Source organism: Frankliniella occidentalis, unplaced genomic scaffold (genome assembly GCF_000697945.3).
Source record: "Frankliniella occidentalis isolate FOCC.00 unplaced genomic scaffold, Focc_3.1 Scaffold185, whole genome shotgun sequence".
Taxonomy (NCBI): Eukaryota; Metazoa; Arthropoda; class Insecta; order Thysanoptera; family Thripidae; genus Frankliniella; species Frankliniella occidentalis.
This window is the reverse complement of record NW_026267311.1, coordinates 445,296-445,959: the sequence shown is the minus strand read 5'-3', so window position 1 is coordinate 445,959 and position 664 is coordinate 445,296. Positions and strand designations below refer to the sequence as shown.

At 62.7% G+C, this 664-nt stretch overlaps 1 protein-coding gene across 1 annotated transcript in view; it reads left to right on the top strand.

Moving 5' to 3' along the window:
* The window catches only part of LOC113216485 (uncharacterized), a 20,623-nt gene that overhangs the window by 16,962 nt on the left and 2,997 nt on the right, over positions 1-664 (top strand). The window lies entirely within an intron of this gene.

Here is a 664-nt window from a genome sequence, read left to right as displayed (position 1 = left end):
CGCCCCGCCGCGCCATGCAGCCGCAAGTTGACGTGCCGACGAGGGATTAACTCCTGCACGGGACAAACCCCAGCATCGCCGGGGCTGCCCCCGTGACACAAAACGAGCAAACTAGTTTTGGTTGTGAGAACATGCGTTACGGAAACCTGCATCACCATCACACGAAACATGCGGGAATTAAAGTACATTCCGTGTCCAAAATTAACGAAAAATATTCGTTACTTGCATGTCGCCCGGCGGGGGAGGCGAGCGTCCCCGACAAGGTCCCCGGGGAGATGTTGTCGTGAGGGGCGTCGACAAAGGGGGTCGTTGGGGGCCACCGTGATGGCCGTCTCTGCGACCGACCGCCCGAAAGGCCAAGGGAGAGAGGCCCGCCGCCGTGCCCCGTCCACCGTCACCGTCCACGCGCACCCTCACCGCGGCCGACGTGCGGGGGGGACGGGTGTGGGGGGGGGGGGGGGGGGGGGGGGGGGTATTGGGTCCGTCTATGCTCCATCACGTCTCGCCACACACACCCTCCCCCTCCGCACTCCGCATCCCCACCCACCGTCGCCCAACGCGCTTCACTCCGATAGTTTTTTTGTAGTTTTTATTTTTTCGTGATGGACACCCGGCTTCCACCACGCCCGTCGGAGAGGGTACGAGTACGAGTGGAGCATCTCTT